Source organism: Pinus tabuliformis, chromosome 2_1, assembly GCF_031772625.1.
Source record: "Pinus tabuliformis cultivar Carrire ecotype Pingquan chromosome 2_1, CPIR1, whole genome shotgun sequence".
Taxonomy (NCBI): domain Eukaryota; kingdom Viridiplantae; phylum Streptophyta; class Pinopsida; order Pinales; family Pinaceae; genus Pinus; species Pinus tabuliformis.
In genome coordinates, this window is record NC_142299.1 from 911,554,714 (window position 1) to 911,574,765 (window position 20,052).

Genomic DNA, 20,052 nt, shown 5'->3' on the forward strand with positions numbered 1-20,052 from the left:
TGGGATTGTAGATATTGAAGTGGTTGATGATCAGTATGTATAACTGTCTCTTTGCCCATTAAGTAATGTTTCCACTTTTTCACACTTTGTACTAATGCATACACTTCTTTATCATATGTGGGATAGTTAACTACTACGGGGTTAAATGTCTCAGAATGATAACATATGGGTTTACCGTGTTGTATCAACACTACTCCCATGGCATAGTCATTGGAATCCATTTGGATCTCAAATGGTCTTTGAAGATTGGGCAGTGCTAGTACTGGTGTTGTACTAATCTTTTCTTTCAAGGTGTCAAAGGCTTTCAACTGTTTTCCTCCCCACTGAAACACCTTGTTCAATCCTGTTAAAGCATGTAAGGGAGCTGCAATTAAGGAAAAGTTAGAAATGAACTTTCTCCAATACTGTGCTACTCCTAAGAAGCTTCTAACTTCTGTAACAAATTTGGGTTTAGGCCAGTTTACAATGACTGCAACCTTAGAGGGATCTATCTTCAGTCACCACCCCCTACTATATGTCCCAAATAATTCAAAGATGTTTTGCCAAATTCACATTTTGAGAGTTTAACATAAAGTTTTTCTCTTTTCAAAACATCTAATGTCTGCTTAACATGCTTTAAGTGTTCTTCCCAAGTTTTGCTAAAAATCAGAATATCATCCAGATACAAAATAACAAAATCATCAAGAAAAGGTTTGATTACATCATTCATTAATTTCATGAAAGTAGCGGGAGCATTAGTTAAGAAAAAAGCATATCCAACCACTCATACAATCCCTGCTTTGTTTTGAAAGCAGTCTTCCATGCATCTTGTTCTGCAACTCTGACCTGATGGTATCCACTGTGCAAGTCTAGCTTGGTGAAATAGACAACTTCTTTCAATTGATCTAAAAGATCATCTATGCGAGGAAGGGGATAACGATTTTTTATTGTTATCTTATTGAGTGCTCGGTAATCAATGCACATTCTCCACGAGCCATCTTTCTTTTTCACCAAAACGATTGGAGACCCACATGGTGATGTGCTAGGTCTCATGAACCCCTTCTTGAGCAACTCCTATACCCGCCTCTTGATTTCTGCATTCTTTAAAGCAGACAACCTGTACATTTCGATGTTAGGCAATGGAGCATCTTGCTGCAAATTAATGTCATGCACTATTTCCTTTTTGGGTGGTAGACCTTTAGTTTCTTGAAACAAGATATCATATTCTGAAACAACCTTTTCTAATTCAGCTTGCTGTTTAGCATCACAACCCTCAATACATTGGGTTTATCAAGTTTCTTTCCCTTTACAACCATCAGCAAAAATTGTTTGCATGAATTTACAATTCATTTCATCTACCCTAAGTTTATGAGAGTATAATTATTCTTGAGCTTATGAGCTATTACAATATATCGATTCCATCTTAAATGAGTAGATACTTGTTCTCAACTCTATAGAAAATAGCTTTTCTATCATACAAGTAGGGACTTCTTAAAACAATTCCACATATATCTAAAGGAACTATATCTAACTCAACCTCATCTACAAATGCTGACCCAAAAGAAAAATTAAGTTTACATTGTCTAGTCACTTGTAGTTGTGCTTTATCACATAACCAACCTAATGGATATGGTTTCTTGTGAGGTGTAGTGAGTAATCCAAACTTCTTTACAATTTCTTCATGTTATCGGGATAAGTGTCTACTCAGAACGACTCTATCCCACTAAGGTGTGACAGTTACCTTAGAAACAAACAGAGAAAACTACTTTTGTATTCTTCTTTATGAACTATAAACAAAGAGGAATAGGAGGAACCAACCTGTGTCTTGCGCTAGTCCTTTGATCCAATCTCTCTCATATTTGACAGATTCCAGCTACCTGCTTCCTTACTTTCCCAGCTTCACCAAGTTCCTGTAAGATCACAGAAGAAGAAAACTACACAAAGACATGGATTTATGTTCATAAATAGCTTAGGATCAGATTTAAGCTAAACATACAAATGTAACAAGCATCAATGATACACAAGCATGTAGGAGAAACTCAAATAGTTTTATTGGTATAACATGAAGATCTAGGAGGAGTTACAACCGATGATTCCTGATCCAGCATCAACCTCCCAGCAAAGCAGCCCCTCTTCACCTCCAATAAAGCATAAATCACCCAATACTCTGATATCTATCTCAAAAACAACAGCAATTCTTTGCAATGTACAAAATTCCAGCCTCCGGATCTCTGGGATGAGGGATCCATATATAGATGTATGTAAGGAGGATGAGTCAGCTCATGAATTGATTAGTGGCTTCTCTCTGTCAGTTCTTGCTTCCACTTGGAGACTGAGAGCCTCTTACTCATCCTTGGTCGAATTCAGTGAGGCAAGTGTCATTGGAGAAGATTTTGGAAGCTTCCATTGTCTCTCCACCTCATGGAATGACTCTGCCACTTGTCATTTCCCACTCAACGCACCCTGGTAGTGCATTTAGGTGCGTTGCAACGCACCTAGCTAGTGGACTTAGGTGCTATGCAACACACTTGGCTAGTGGAGCAGCTGAAATGATCCTGATTTGATAAGTTCTGAGCAGTTTCTGGTGGAGAACTTCTGGGAGAAGCTGTAATTTGTTGACCTTGTTCCTTCAGGAGTTAGAACAACACTTTTACGGACTTAGGAGCCCTTGGTTTATGGACATTTCATGCTTAGAGCTGTAAGGCACAAAAATGTCTATAACAGTTGCCCCCTAAAGTATGAGGCCGTTTATCGAGTGAAATGATTTATTAGGAGGATCCGATGTTCTTTCAATGTTGGGAGGAGACCTGTAATAAGATACAATACAATACATTATCTTCATACTGTTTTCATGATCTAGCTGAGGTGGGCATTCCAATGCTCAGCTTTATAAATTCATTTTCATGTACATAGGATAGACAATTGTCTGATGGTAGACTAATGATTCTGATAGAGCCATCATCCTTTTGGTAGGATGATTATCTGTGCTGCAATGCTGTACATTTCAATGTCTTTATTTTCCTGAATATATATCGCAGCTCGGATGGATGAAACTGGATCCGTGGTCTTCAATCTCGTCCGATCTTCACTCGAAGTACAAGTTGATCCATGTGAGAAATGTTTTGAAGTCGAACATGGAAAGACATCACTTGATTACCAGTCAATGATGTAAACTGTTAACAAGCGCGAGAGGAATCACCAATAATGATAATGACCCTCAAGGTATTGCAGTACAATTCACCTGGTGTGAATAAAGGACTTGGCGTCTAACACCACGCAAAATCTTTCGGTCGAAGGTCATTGATGTATACCTGTCGCCGGAAGTGAGAAACTTGCCATTGAGGCATGCAAGCTTCAAAGTACTGAATGGGGTGTTCCTAGATCAACTTCTTGGATAATGAGCTGATGTCGACAAGAAGCAATCCATCAAAGGAGGGCCTTAATGAATCCCACATCAATGACACGGAACAGAGCAAATGATTTTGATGGAGGTGAAAACGATCTGATGATATATGGTTCAGGGTGGCGGTCATGAAAGAATGAAGTATAGTGTATGGTAGTGGATGGGACACAGGTGACTTCTCTTGAACATGTCGGCGACACTTATGTGATGGATTGGTAGCATTTACCCCAAATGTGGATGGTATGGTGAGACCATGGCGATGTGACTGGTGAATGAAACAACCCAACCCGACTCGGGCACGGAGTGGAAGTGTCCTGTTCAAGAGCAACTTGCTACCAATAAAGATTCTTTGAATTTTCTTCCCAATTTTTCCCTAGTCATTGCTGACCAGTACCTCTTTATTTTTGTCAATCTTGAGGAGGGTAACATATGCTTGTTCTATAATTTTCCCTTCGGGCAAACCCATCGCTATATTTTAACGAGCCTAGCGATAGTGAAACTCGTTCTTGTCTAAAGACAAGTTTGTCGCTATTAATCTTTTTGACGAGTCTAACGAAAAAGAAAACTCGGTCCTTTTCATTTTTAGAGAGTCTGAAAAGGTACGTAAAGGTAACTCCAACATTCCTTTTTCGTCATCTAATCCCTCAAGTATGAAAAAGTATAAAACAATACAGAAGGGATGAATTTTTGATTGTTTTAACAAGCCGAACAAAACAAGCGCTCGATCTTTTTGTGCAATAATCCCTCAGGTCCAAAAAGATTGAAATCTAGAGGAGGGATAGCACTTCCTGTCGCTTTAATGAGCTGGAAGGCCAAAACTCGGCAATCTTTTCATATTTTACCAGTCAGTTGAAAAGAACTTAAAGAAGACTCGTATTTTTAGGAACGAGTGATAAAATGGGTAGCAGCTGATTCCAGGTAAGGTTTGGAATTTTCCAATCACGGCAGTGTCACAAGGATGGCTAGTGAAATCACTCTTCGCAGCTGTTCCTCAAAATGGGTAAACAATCAAATGGAGGTGAATGATCGGCCAATGGAAAAGTGGAGGTGACGGTTCAAACACAACCAAGGCTTTAATGGCTGAAATGCTTCATTCATGGTGGTTATTTATCGGGGGATAGTTCATTCTTTAACGAGCTTAAACACGGGTGGAAACATTTGCTCATGTCTTATGCTTATTTTTTAACGAGCTTGAACTATGTGCTAAAACTGCTCGATGCGGGTTTATTTTTTAATGATCTTGAACCCTGTAGTAACACTGCTCATGATAAGTTTGTATGCCCCCAGCATAATAACACAAATCAAGGTGCATGCCCCCCAAGCTTCATTGCATTCAACTCAGTGGTTGGAATGAAGGTTTACCTTTGAGATTTGGAAAGGGGATTTGTTTCATTTTTTTTAATCAGGTTGACACAGTAAAAGAACTATCCTCATGACTCCTTGTTTCGTTTTTTAACGAGGTCGACATGAGATAAGAACCGTCCTAGGAATCCACCATATTTGCAGTATTTGATAGAAAATCAAAAACTGATGGATGATTAGGGTTGCTGGAATAATCTTCATGGTAATCCGGAAGATGGGAGCGATGGTGGTAATCTTCCCATGGTGCCTCTCCAAACGTCATTGACTGATTGATTCCTTTGTCTGTAGAATGTACATGCGACCAAGGATCTGAAGAGGTACCATATTCCTTAGACCTATCTATCCAAACACTCAATGAGCATTGATTTGGGTTTGCCCCCCAGGCCAAGAAAATTTATTGCTACAATATTTCTATTATGGCGATGATCCATGCTGAAAAAATGTTTAGGAGTCTTCTGAATCCATTAGATATAGAAGATTTCATACTGCAGGTTTCCACTGTGGCCACTTCCACCAAATTACTCGGAGGCGGTAGGGCAAAAGTACCCATTATGGAAGGGTCTTTTAGGAGGCCTACTCCAATATTTTGAAGCGAATGATTGCTTCCATGGATCATTGGAATGCTTCCCGTAACTTGTAAACTATTGGCGAGAAATGTTTGTTGGTCGACGATTGTAATTCCTCCTTGAAAGGGAAATGCAATCTTCCTGAAGTAGGTCGACACAACTGCGGCCATGGCATATATCCAGGGCTGTCCCAGTAGTATGTTGTAATCGAGGTTTCCGTCGATTACTTCAACATCAACTTCTACTGTTTTTCCCCCCAGTTCAACTTGCAAGTTACTTAAAATCCCGTATGGAGTGTATGATCGTCCATCAAATGCAAAACCAGAGATTCTGGGTTCGATCCCCAGTGGAGTCACCATTTCGTTATCGGGATAAGTGTATATTCAGAACGACTCTATCCCACTAAGGTGTGACAGTTACCTTAGAAACAAACAGAGAAAACTACTTTTGTATTCTTCTTTATGAACTATAAACAAAGAGGAATAGGATGAACCAACCTGTGTCTTGCGCTAGTCCTTTGATCCAATGTCTCTCTTCTTTGACAGCTTCCAGCTACCTGCTTCCTTACTTTCCCAGCTTCACCAAGTTCCTGTAAGATCACAGAAGAAGAAAACTACACAAAGACATGGATTTATGTTCATAAATAGCTTAGGATCAGATTTAAGCGAAACATACAAATGTAACAAGCATCAATGATACACAAGCATGTAGGAGAAACTCAAATAGTTTTATTGGTATAACAAGAAGATCTAGGAGGAGTTACAACCGATGATTCCTGATCCAGCATCAACCTCCCAGCAAAGCAGCCCCTCTTCACCTCCAACAAAGCATAAATCACCCAATACTCTGATATCTATCTCAAAACCAACAACAATTCTTTGCAATGTACAAAATTCCAGCCTCCGAATCTTTGGGATGAGGGATCCATATATAGATGTATGCAAGGAGGATGAGTCAGCTCATGAATTGATTAGTGGCTTCTCTCTGTCAGTTCTTGCTTCCACTTGGAGACTAAGAGCCTCTTACTCATCCTTGGTCGAATTCAGTGAGGCAAGTGTCATTGGAGAAGATTCTGGAAGCTTCCATTGTCTCTCCACCTCGTGGAATGACTCTGCCACTTATCATTTCCTGCTCAACGCACCCTGGTAGTGCATTTAGGTGTGTTGCAACGCACCTATCTAGTGGACTTAGGTGCTATGCAACGCACTTGGCTAGTGGAGCAGCTGAAATGATCCTGATTTGACTAGTTCTGAGCAGTTTCTGGTGGAGAACTTCTGGGAGAAGCTGTAATTTGTTGACCTTGTTCCTTCAGGAGTTAGAAAAACACTTTTATGGACTTAGGAGCCCTTGGTTTATGGACATTTCATGCTTAGAGCTGTAAGGCACAAAAATGTCTATAACAGTTTCCCCCTAAAGTATCAGGCCGTTTATCGGGTGAAATGATTTATTAGGAGGATCCGAAGTTCTTTCAATGCTGGGAGGAGACCTGTAATAAGATACAATACAATACATTATCTTCATACTGTTTTCATGATCTAGCTGAGGCGGGCATTCCCATGCTCAACTTTATAAATTCGTTTTCATTTACATAGGACAGACAATCGTCTGATGGTAGACTGATGATTCTGATAGAGCCATCATCCTTTTGCTAGGATGATTATCTGTGCTGCAATGCTGTACATTTCAATGTATTTATTTTCCTGAATATATATCGCAGCCCAGATGGATGAAACTAGATCCGGGGTCTTCAATCTCGTCCGATCTTCACTCGAAGTACAAGTCGATCCATGTGAGAAATGCTTTGAAGTCGAACATGGAAAGACATCGGTTGATTACCAGTCAATGATGTAAATTGTTAACAAGCGCGAGAGGAATCACCGATAATGATAATGACCCTCAAGGTACTGCAGTACAATTCACGTAGTGTGAATAAAGGACTTGGCGTCGAACACCACGAAAAATCTTTCGGTCGAAGGTCATTGATGTATACCTGTCGCCGGAAGTGAGAAACTTGCCATTGAGGCATGCAAGCTTCAAAGTACTGAATGGGGTGTTCCTAGATCAACTTCTTGGATAATGAGCTGATGTCAACAAGAAGCGATCCATCAAAGGAGGGCCTTAATGAATCCCACATCAATGACACGGAACGGAGCAAATAATTTTGATGGAGGTGAAAACGATCTGATGATATATGGTTCAGGGTGGCGGTCATGAAAGAATGAAGTATAGTGTATGGTAGTGGATGGGACACAGGTGACTTCTCTGGATGACTTCTCTTGAACATTTCGGCGACACTTATGTGATGGATTGGTAGCATTTACCCCAAATGTGGATGGTATGGCAAGACCATGGCGATGTGACCATTGAATGAAACAACCCAACCCGACTCGGGCACGGAGTGGAAGTGTCATGTTCAAGAGCGACTTGCTACCAATAAAGATTCTTTGAGTTTTCTTCCCAATTTTTCCCCAGTCATTGCTGACCAGTACCTCTTTATTTTTGTCAAGCTTGAGGAGGATAACATATGCTTGTTCTATAATTTTCCCTTCGGGCAAACCCATCGCTATATTTTAATGAGCCTAGCAATAGTGAAACTCGTTCTCATCTAAAGACAAGTTTGTCGCTATTAATATTTTTAACGAGTCTAACGACAAAGAAAACTCGGTCCTTTTCATTTTTAGAGAGTCTGAAAAGGTACGTAAAGATAACTCCAACATTCCTTTTTTGTCATCTAATCCCTCAAGTCCGGAAAAGTGTAAAACAATACAGAAGGGATGAATTTTCAATTGTTTTAACAAGCTGAACAAAACAAGCGCTCGAGATTTTTGTGCAATAATCCCTCAGGTCCAAAAAGATTAAAATCTAGAGGAGGGATAACACTTCCTGTCGCTTTAATGAGCTGGAAGGCCAAAACTCGACAATCTTTTCATATTTTACGAGTCAGTTGAAAAGAGCTTAAAGAAGACTCGTCTTTTGAGGAACGAGTGATAAAATGGGTAGCAGATGATTCCAGGTAAGGTTTGGAATTTTCCAATCACGGCAGTGTCACAAGGATGGATAGTGAAATCACTCTTCGCAGCTGTTCCTCAAAATGGGTAAACAATCAAATGGAGGTGAATGATCGGCCAATGGAAACGTGGAGGTGACAGTGCAAACACGACCAAGGCTTTAATTGCTGAAATGCTTCATTCACAGTGGTTATTTACCGGGGGATAGTTCATTTTTTAACGAGCTTAAACGCGGGTGGAAACATTTGCTCATGTCTTATGTTTATTTTTTAACGAGCTTGAACTATGTGCTAAAACTACTCGATGCGGGTTTATTTTTTAATGAGCTTGAACCCTGTAGTAACACTGCTCATGATAAGTTTTCATGCCCCTAACATAATAACGCAAATCGAGGTGCATGCCCCCTAAGCTTCATTGCATTCAACTCAGTGGTTGGAATGAAGGTTTACCTTTGAGATTTGGAAAGGGGATTTGTTTCATTTTTTTTAATCAGGTTGACACAGTAAAAGAACTATCCTCATGACTCCTTGTTTCATTTTTTAACGAGGTCGACACGAGATAAGAACCGTCCTCGGAATCCACCATATTTGCAATATTTGATAGAAAATCAAAAACTGATGGATGATTAGGGTTGCTGGAATAATCTTCATGGTAATCCGGAAGATGGGAGCGATGGTGGTAATCTTCCCATGGTGCCTCTCCAGACATCATTGACTGATTGATTCCTTTGTCTGTAGAATGTACATGCGACCAAGGATCTGAAGAGGTACCATATTCCTTAGACCTATCTATCCAAACACTCGATGAGCATTGATTTGGGTTTGCCCCCCAGGCCAAGAAAATTTATTGCTACAATATTTCTATTATGGCGATGATCCATGCTGACAAAATGTTTAGGAGTCTTCCGAATCCATTAGATATAGAAGATTTCATACTGCAGGTTTCCACTGTGGCCACTTCCACCAAATTACTCGAAGGCGGTAGGGAAAAAGTACCCATTATGGTAGGGTCTTTTAGGAGGCCTACTCCAATATTTTAAAGCGAACGATTGCTTCCATGGATCATTGGAATGCTTCCCGTAACTTGTGAACTATTGGGGAGAAATGTTTGTTGGTTGATGATTGTAATTCCTCCTTGAAAGGGAAATGCAATCGTCCTGAAGTAGGTCGACACAACTGCGGCCATGGCATATATCCAAGGCCGTCCCAGTAGGATGTTGTAATCGAGGTTTCCGTCGATTACTTCAACATCAACTTCTACTGTTTTTCCCCCCAGTTCAACTTGCAAGTTGCTTAAAATCCCGTATGGAGTGTATGATCGTCCATCAAATGCAAAACCAGAGATTCTGGGTTCGATCCCTAGTGGAGTCACCATTTTGTTATCGGGATAAGTGTCTATTCAGAACGACTCTATCCCACTAAGGTGTGACAGTTACCTTAGAAACAAACAGAGAAAACTACTTTTGTATTCTTCTTTATGAACTATAAACAAAGAGGAATAGGATGAACCAACCTGTGTCTTGCGCTAGTCCTTTGATCCAATCTCTCTCTTCTTTGACAGCTTCCAGCTACTTGCTTCCTTATTTGCCCAGCTTCACCAAGTTCCTGTAAGATCATAGAAGAAGAAAACTACACAAAGACATGGATTTATGTTCATATATAGCTTAGGATCAGATTTAAGCTAAACATACAAATGTAAAAAGCATCAATGATACACAAGCATGTTGGAGAAACTCAAATAGTTTTATTGGTATAACAAGAAGATCTAGGAGGAGTTACAATTGATGATTCCTGATCCAGCATCAACCTCCCAGCAAAGCAGCCCCTCTTCATCTCCAATAAAGCATAAATCACCCAATACTCTGATATCTATCTCAAAACCAACAACAATTCTTTGCAATGTACAAAATTCCAGCCTCCGGATCTCTGGGATGAGGGATCCATATATAGATGTATGCAAGGAGGATGAGTTAACTCATGAATTGATTAGTGGCTTCTCTCTGTCAGTTCTTGCTTCCACTTGGAGACTGAGAGCCTCTTACTCATCCTTGGTCGAATTCAGTGAGGCAAGTGTCATTGGAGAAGATTCTGGAAGCTTCCATTGTCTCTCCACCTCGTGGAATGACTCTGCCACTTGTCATTTCCCGCTCAACGCACCCTGGTAGTGCATTTAGGTGTGTTGCAACGCACCTAGCTAGTGGACTTAGGTGCTATGCAACGCACTTGGCTAGTGGAGCAGCTGAAATGATCCTGATTTGACTAGTTCTGAGCAGTTTCTGGTGGAGAACTTCTGGGAGAAGCTGTAATTTGTTGACCTTGTTCCTTCAGGAGTTAGAACAACACTTTTAGGGACTTAGGAGCCCTTGGTTTATGGACATTTCATGCTTAGAGCTGTAAGGCACAAAAATGTCTGTAACACTTCAGAAATTAAATTTACTTGTGAGCCACTATCAAACAAAGTATCAATCTTTTGATGATTGGAAATACCTCAAATATGGAAAAGCTCATATCTTTTTCTCTGATTTTCTTTATTTATAGTAGATTGTGAAAAATTACTAGTAGATGCTTTAGAATTTTTACCTTTTATACCGGTGGCTGCAATGGTTGTTTCATCTCCTGAGTTTGAACCCAAATCTTTCTGAATAGCTGCAACAGTCTTCTTCTTCTTGCCCTTGAACTTCTTAGGTCTCAGCTCCGGATGCAGAATCCAACAGTGCTCATCATCATGCCCATCCTTCTTATAGTGAGTGCATGAAGACTTAATTTTATGTGCAGTGTTGGCCTTCCTCTCTTTCCATTTCTATTTTCTTTTCTCCTTATTCTTGCTTGCAGTGGGTTTGGATGATCCCCCAACTTCTGGGTTCCCATTCTTTCCTCTAGCTTCTAGATGTGTCGCTTGAACATATACCTCATCTATACTAGTGGGATTAAACGTGAGGATAGTGTGCCTCATGTAGCTATGTAGACCACCTATGTACTTCAATGGAGTCTCAGGTGAGTCTAAAGAAATTCCTAGAATCAAAGCTCTTTTCCTAAATTCTTGGGTGTAACCTTGTACACTTTTCCCTTTCAATTAGCAAAGAGTTTTATAGCTCATCATGGCATGCTGCATGTAAGCTAGTGGATAGAACTTCTTTTTTATTGAAGAAACAAATTCACTCTAGAAAGAAAGAATCTTACCATGCTTCTTCATGTCAGCTTGTGTCCTGTCTTCCCACCATACCAAGGCAGTGCCTCCGAGGCATAGGCTGGCCAGCTGAATATTACTCTTTTCTGAGTCAATACTATGCACTCTGCAATAAACATCAATCCATCTGATCCAATTATCCAACTTCTCTACATTCAACTCTCCATCATATATTGGTAAATCAAATTTAACATCTAATTTAATCAAATATGTCTTCTTTTTATTTTCAGGGCTATTAGGAGGTGTGAGAAAGTTTTCTTCTCTCCCTTTGCCTTTAGAGTGGTCATGGAGGAGAGATTCTTCTTCTCCTTTATCTTTGGAGTGTGATGAATCTGCATCTTTACCTTTCTTAAACTCCCTATACATTTCCTCTACCATGGACTTCATGGCCAGGAAACTATCTATAAATTGGGGGTCCAGTCCCAAGGGACTTTCTTTTGACATTTTCTTCTTAGGATAGACTCTTCCAATTTCCAGGTTAGTTTCAATCAACTCTCCTTCTCCTAATTTAAGCTTTGATCTAGTTAGCATTCAATAATAAAATCCAACACAAGCTTGTCTAACCTTAACAACCAAGAGATTTGATACCACTTGATCTGAAATCACTTGTAAATGACCTCAGAGAATTAATGAGAGTATTACAAACTCATGCGCTGGGGTGTGCCTATGTTATTTTATGCAACAGATTGTTAAGATTATGAAATACACAGAAACTGAAACAGTAAGAGAAGCACAGTAAGAAAACACATAAAACAAAACAAGCTTAATAAGGAGTTCACCCAATCCTCCTGGGCTACGTCTCCTGGTCCAACCTTCAGTGGTGGCCTTTCTATTGTGTCTTAAAGCAGATTTTTTACAATAGTGAGCTCAATTTGTGTCTCACTTAATAAATGATGATCAATAGGATTGTACTTGGATCCCCCAAGTCTCTAGAGTACATAGACTCCCCTTACTGAATCTCGACCTTGACTGGTCTTAGTGTTATGAGTCCAATTTGGTACTCAGTACTTGACAGGTATACACAGAAGAGTTGCTTGAACCTCTCAAGCCTTCTCTGGAGTTCACAAACTCTTGGACTCTCTTTGTCTCTGTCTGCTCGATGTTGCCTTTGCTCTACAGGTCAACTCAGCTTCTCTGTTCTCTGCAATTTGCTTCTCTCTCTTTCTGCCTCTTTTGTCTTACTCTCTGTCTGTTCGTGGCTTAAAGCCAATCTGCTCCCTGACTGTTTGTTTCCACTTCCTGGTTCTCTAGATATCCTGCCTCTGTCCATTTGAATTCCCCTGTTTTACATCATCATCACTGTGTAACGCTTCACAGAGAGGTGGGCACTTGTTTCCTCACGAATTGAGAGTTAGTTCTCTTTGAACGGTCGTTATTTCTGTTGCTCCAATATTTCTTGTGAAAGTGATTCCTCTGCCAACTCATCGGTCATGCTGGACGTCAAATCTCATATGACTCAGCCTATTTCCCCATTGAATTTGTTCATCCATCAGATCATTTCTCTGCCATTGATCTGGGACCTCTAGATCCTACGGTCTCTGTCCATATCGGGTGGGTAAGTAGCATGATCTTTACTTGTCCGATGTGAGCATTTTTCTCTCTCATCCATCGGATGCATGTCACCTAGTGTATGGCATCAGGCGGGACTCAGTCAAACCCACTTACCGCTTGAAGCCCTTTCGATATGCTACCGGTTTTAGCACGGGACTCGCCTTCTGACGGAATCGGCGATTTCTGTATGGTTTTATGCTTTCCTCATGACCAAGCGCTTGGGGGCTTTCCTTCACTAAGGGGGATGCCCTATGATACATGATTAGCACTCAGAAACTGCCTTTGTTTTTGGATTTGACCTCCCGTTTTTCAATTTGTGCTAGTGCATGGTCACCATGGGCCAACGATCTTTTGACCTAGGGTCCTCGTTGTTCCATGCTAACCACAAATTGCCATTGTTTAGACTTTGAAGCTTGACATAATTTGAAACAGTCATGAAAACTTAGAGAATGTTTAAGGATCCAATTCAGATCAAGTATGTTCAGGAATCCTCCTAGCCTATATCCTCACAATGTCAACCTCTACCATCGTAGGGATAGCCTTTACAGCCGCAAGGTCAACCCTTGCAGTAACAAAGTCAAACCGGGCAGCAAAAACCCTTATACTCATATCAATAGGGTCAACCTTTGCAAGGGCATGGTCAGGGTCAAGTCCTGTAGAAGCAGGCCCAAAATCCTTATGTCCAAGGGCTACAGGTTCAGAATCTATTTTTCCAAAGGAAGCCGGTCCAAAATCCTCTTGTCCAAGGAAAGCAAGTGAAAAATCCTTATGCCCAAGGGAAACAGGTTCAGAATCCTTATGTCCAAGGGCAACAAGTGAAAAATCCTTATTTCCAAGGGCAGTAGGTGAAAAGTCCATATGTCCAAGGTCAACAGGCTCAACAACCTTTTAACCTGTATGTTTCTTATCAACAACCTATGCTTGGATAGTTTCAAGGCTTTCAAGGTCAGAATCCTCCCTATGAACAAGGTAACCTACTGTGGGGGAAAATCAAATGCCATATGGACAAAACCCTCCACTATGGGGACATAATCCTTACCAATAGGGATGGATTCTGCCGGCAGGGCCCGCTTTTCGACCTTAAATGCCTTTCAATACCGAATTTATGTTCTTGGCTACACTGGAATTGTTGGATGTGTCCAGACTCACGAGTGACCCAATTCTTCATTCGCCATACTAGCCTCCAGTTCCATCCATGATCACGACCGATTGTTTGAAGTTTGAAGGAAAAGCGAAAGAGGATCCACAAGCCCATGTGATGACATATCACCTCTGGTGCTACTCGAATTCCTATGTTGATGATTCCATTCATCTTCGGCTTTTCCAACGAATTCTCATAGTTGCTGCAGCCAAGTGGTATATCAAGCTACCTTGAAATACCTATCATGACTTTAACACTCTCGCCATGGCCTTTCTCACACATTTTTAGCTACCTATATGATGTGAAATTGGCACCCATCTACTAATGTCGCTCAAGCAAGACACCGTGACCCACATCTCTAATCACATCCATGAATGGAGATGTAGGCACCGCCTAATTAAGTTTGAGATTTCTAATCAGTTTTTGACTGAATGGTTCATCAAATCATTCGTCAGCAAAATTGTTGAGGACATCGCTATGGGAGGATGTGTCACTAAGGAACAAGCCATCGCATGTGCCTAGTATCTAGACCTCATCTATTCACAATCTGGCATGTTATATGATATGTTACCCGATGTGCCCATACCATCATCTAATCTGGAAACATCTAATTCTCCATCTTCAGTTCCTGTTGATGGAGTAATTGGTTCAGTGACTCAAACCCCCCGCAAAATCTTCTTCCAAACAAAAGTCGGTCTCCAACACTACTTCCAATGACTCCTCTCACAATTCACCAGGCCCTGGTAAAACCTCAGAGGTTCACACTGTCAAGTCTACCGCAACAAACAGATCCTCCAAAGGTAAGAAGAAAGGCAAAGGCAAGAGTAAAGATGATGCTCCAAAACAGGGCCCTCCTAAGTCATCTGCTGGTGATTCTTCTCAATGGAAGCCTAAGTATCCATCCTTCATTTGTGAGGAGGATCACTATACTAAGGATTGTCCCAGACAGTCTGAAGTTAGTCATTTTCTCAAAGGGACCCCAACTATCCTAAAAGATCCCTTTCCATCCCAGCAAACCCAAATGTTAGACCAACCTCAGTCGTCCGCTTCCTCAGGTTGAGAAGTGTTCATGATGAATACATCAATTAATGTGGCTACTAGGTCAAAATATTATCAAACTCCTACCTCAAAAGTAGGGAAAAGAGAAAGAAGGTACCCCTTCTTCTTCTACCCTGTCCAGTTCTGGTCCTCTCCATATAGAGCGACCTAATCCTGATTCTTCCATTCAGCCACCTTCTTAAGGTGTGCTGCGAAAGTCCTCGTACAATCCAAATGCTCGAGCCACTCAAAATTATAACATTTTTGAAGATCTGTCTCAAGCACCATCAACTATGTTTGCTCTCGAGGTCCTTCAAAGTTGTCCTTCTCAACGGAAGTCATTACTGTCGATTATTGGGGGTATTGATCCAAAGGACTCTAATCACATTTGTTTTGATCTAGAAAACCACATTTCGTGTTTACCTCATTAGATTCCTTTCTCATTCAGGTGATCATAAATGAGAAAACCATTCATAAGACCGTCATTGATGAAGGTGATTCTACCTGCATCATGTTTGTCACTTGTTGGAAGTAAATTGGTTCTCCTACTCTAAACCAACCCCCTAACACTTTAGAAGCTTGTGATAGACGTGATTCGTGACCATTCAGTTGTTGGGTTTTGTTATATTCTTTCCACGACTAGCTCCCCTAGTTAACTAAGGGGTTAGAGGGGCGGTATAGCCCCCCTTTGTTGCATTGATTGTGCAACAGAGGGGTCATAGGGGTTTTGAGGGGGTCAGGTAGCCCCCCTCTACGAGGTTCGAGGCGGTGCCCTAGGGAAATTTTTTTTGGACCCTAAATTAGGTGGGTGGACCTACCTATGGTTTTGTGCATGGTTTTAGCAGATGGTTTTGAGCATGATGGTTTTCGGTCCATGGTATTGGATGCTTCACCATGTATAAATATGTATTCTAACATTGAAAGGAACATAAATAAAAATCAATCTGGAAGTCCTAGTTTTGGGATCCAGGGGAAATCTCTGTGTATATGTGTTTTATGTGTTATTCTATCACATTGTTTATTTTCTGTGTTTTAGAATTTGTATGCAGGTAATTTATGTAAAGGGTTAAAACCTACATTTGGTATCAGAGTTGTTTTGGCTTCAAGGGGATGCCTTTATTGCTGAGGGGTTTCACTTGGGCCTATGGTAGACCCTGTTCAGTGGGAGATTTACAGGATCGATTATGGTGGTGAAAGAAGATGACGAGCAGTGGAAATATAGAGATCGAGAAATTTAATACTCAAAGTTTTGAGTTATGGAAACTCAAGATGGAGGATCTGTTGGTAGATAAAGATCAATGGATCGTGGTAGATCTGGGTACTAAACCAACGGGAGTGTTCGATGAAGAATGGAAGAAGTTGGATCGGAAGGCAAAGAGCACAATGCGATTGTGTGTCTTAGATTCAATGGTAAGTCAGTTATTATCTATTGATATTAAAATTTTAGATGAAGATAAGTGCATCAGTTTGTTGTGTTCTCTACTAGATTCATGGGATAGTCTAGTTATTGCAATAAGTAGCAATGCAACTGCCTTGCGATTTGATGAAATAGTCTCATCCTTGCTAACATAGGAGATGAGAGACATGGAAAATTTTAGGGGCTAATGTTCGCCCAGTGGGCTAATTTTCCATGATTTTTCCAAAAAAAAGATTCGCCAATTTCCAATTTTATAAAAGACGATTCGCCCAAATTTTAGAATATAAAATTATTTTACCTTAAAAATCGCCAACATTATAGAGAGACTATATATAAAATAATTATAAATTTGATTGATTTTACAAATATATCAATAAACATTTATAATTTGCATATTAGGGATTAGTGAGATTCGCCAATGTTTTAAACTTCAAGAAAAATTTCCATAAAATTTTCCTTGGATGAGACGAAAAAATATGGAGAGCCAAAATGGTGATGCATTGTTTGTACAAGGATGGTCCCAGAACAGAAACAAAAATAACTCATCGAGTGGGAGATCTAAATCTAGAGGGAGATCTAAATCTCCAGGAAAACCTGTAAAGGTGTGTTGGAAATGCGGAAAGGAAGGGCACTACAAAAGGGAATATAAATATAAAGCTCCTGACAAAGGAAAGGGATCTGATGATGTTCCTTATACAAAGGTGAAAACCACCTCAGATGAAGGTGGGGGTGTATACTTGGCTTCTTCAAGTACACATGTAGATCATGAGGCATGGATGATTGACTCAGGTGCATCCTTTCAATTCACTCCCCATAGAGAGTGGTTCTGCGAGTATGAGAAATATGATGGTGGTGATGTCTTCTTAAGGGATGATAGGAAGGCTAGAATCATTGGTCACAGAAAGTAAATTTGAAGTTGCAAGGTGGAAGAGTTAGAACACTTCTGGATGTTTTGCACATTCTTGCATTGGACAAAAATATGATTTCTGTAAGCAAGCTGGATGATGCAGGTGTAAAAATAGTTTTCGAGAGATACCAGCAAGATGGTTTGGCAAGCACTGGTATTGATGCAGGGAGTTCGGATTGGAACTATGTATAAGCTCCAAGGTATCACTGTTATTTATGGGTGCAATAGTTTAGTGGTTCTTGAAAGTGGAGCAAAAAATATAGTGGTCTCTAGAGAAAAGACAATGCTATGGCATCAAAGGCTTGGACATATTGGAGAGAAGGGTCTTCGAATACTTCATGTTAAAGGTATGGTAGAAGGTATGACCAATAGCTCTCTGGATTTTTATTTATGTGAAAATTGTGTATATGGGAAGCAGAATCAGGTGAGTTTCCCCTCTGGTGGTAAGAGGGTGAAACAAATACTAAAGCTTGTGCACAATGATGTGTTTGGACGTGTGAAGGTTCCATCACTGGGTAAGTCTGTGTACTATGTATCATTTATAGATGAATTCTCAAGGAATACATGGATATATTTACTTAAGAAGAAATCTGAAGTCTTTGATAGGCTTAAAGAATTTAAGGCTCTCGTGGAAAACCAGATAGAGAGGAAGATAAAGGTGCTAAGAACAAATAATGGTGGAGAGTTTTGTAGCAAGGAATTTGAGAAATTTTGTAAGAAGTGTGGTATAGCACAACAAAAGGCTACTCCATACACACCTAAGCAAAATAGAGTTGCAGAAAAAATGAACAAGACATTGATGGAAAGGGGAAGAAGCATGCTCAGTGGTGTTGGGTTAGGACAAGAATTCTGGGCAGAGGCGGTGGAGACAACATGTTACCTGGTCAACAGATCACCTTCATCAGAGTTGTAGGATAAGAATCCACAAGAGGTATGGATTGGTAAGAAACCCTCTCTTTCACATCTGAAGGTATTTGGATGTCATGCATATGTACATGTTCTAAAGGAGAAAAGAACAAAGTTAGATAGTAAATTTGAAAAGTGAAACTTTATTAGTTATAACGATGGTTTAAAGGGCTATAAGCTTTGGAACCTAGTAATAAGGAAGGTTGTGTACAACTGAGATGTGGTGTTCAGAGAGGTGAAAAATGTTATTAAACATGAAGTCCCATCAAAGGAACCTGAGAAGATAGAGTTTGAGCTAAAGGAGGAAGAATTAGACTCTACAATAGAAGAGGAATAAGAAGATGAATAGCCACAAACTCCGGTTGTGAGAAGATCATTCAAGAAAGAAGTCATCTAGAAAGGTATAGTCCATTTGCTTTCTGTTCAAATTTTTCTTTATCTATTACTGACGATGATCCCAGAACCGTGAAGGAAGCAGTAGATTCAGAGGATGGAAAACTCTGGAAAGAGGCCATGGTTGATGAAATGGAATCTTTACACAAAAATGAGGCTTGGGATGTGGTGGAGTTGTCGGCTGGAAGGAAACCCATTAGCAAAAAATGGGTGTTCAAGAAGAAGACAAATGTAGAAGGAAAGGTGGAGAAACACAAAGCTTGGTTGGTAGCAAAAGGTTATTCCTAGGTGCTGGGAATTGATTTTAGTGATATTTTTTCTCCTGTTGCCAAGATAGCTTTTGATTTTGAGGTAGAACAAATGGATGTGAAGACAACATTTCTTCATGGGGATCTGGAAGAGGAGATCTACATGAAGCAACCTAAAGGCTTTGCGGTGAAGGGTAAGAAAGAACTAGTATGCAAGTTAAAGAAGTCTTTGTATGGGCTAAAACAATCACCAAGGATGTGGTATCAGAAATTTGATACATTTATATAGGGACTTGGCTTCACCAGAAGCAAAGCAAATCACTGTGTGTATTTTAAATTAATTGGTGACCATGTTATTTCTCTGGTCTTGTATGTGGATGATATGTTGTTGTTTGGAAATGACAAAGAAATTATCCATGATTTGAAGACCCAATTGTCCTCCAAATTCGACATGAAATATCATGGTACTGCAAACTATATTTTGGGCATGGAAATTAAAAGAGATCGAGAAAAGAGGAAGCTTTGGCTAAACCAAAGGAAGTATGTCGAGACAATACTGTAGAGGTTCAATATGAAGGATAATAAACCGATGAAGGTTCCTATTCATGTTGGTGTAAAATTATCTGTTGAATAGTGTCCCAAGACACAAGAAGAGTTAGACAACATGTCCCGTGTTCCATATGCAAGTGCAGTCGGTAACCTGATGTATGCGACAGTCTATACTAGACTAGACATTGCACATGCAGTGGGATTATTGAGTAGGTTTATGTCAAAACCAAGAAAGGAGCATTAGACAATAGTGAAGTGTGTTTTCAAGTGTTTGCGTGGCACTAGTGATTATGGTTTGTGCTACCAAGGAAGACTAGGATTGGACAGAGTGTTGGATATTCGTGGATTTGTTGATTTAGATTGGGTTGCAGATCTGGATCAGAGAAGATCTACAAGCG